Consider the following 413-nt stretch of genomic DNA (forward strand, 5'->3'; position numbering starts at 1 on the left):
TATATATATATATATATATGTATGCAGTGTATATATGTATATTTAAAGATATATATTTACATGTAATTATATTTATGTGTACGTGTACACATATATGCACACATATATATCACACACACACACATACACACACACACGCATATATGTATATACATTTATCTTTTACCTGTTACAACCATTTGACAGTAGCTATGCTGGGGTATCGTCTTGTAGAATTTAGGTCTCATTTTTTTTAAAGCCTGGATATTCTGTCACTCACTTTTACTGAACAACTAAGTCGCAGGACCTTAACACACCAATACCAGTTGTCAAGAGTGGTGGGGGACAAAGATAGACACAAAGACACATACACATACACACGTTTGATCCCGGAGCAATCTTCTGACTACAAAAACACATCTGCACCTTCATAT

This window comes from Octopus bimaculoides, chromosome 13, assembly GCF_001194135.2.
Source record: "Octopus bimaculoides isolate UCB-OBI-ISO-001 chromosome 13, ASM119413v2, whole genome shotgun sequence".
NCBI lineage: Eukaryota > Metazoa > Mollusca > Cephalopoda > Octopoda > Octopodidae > Octopus > Octopus bimaculoides.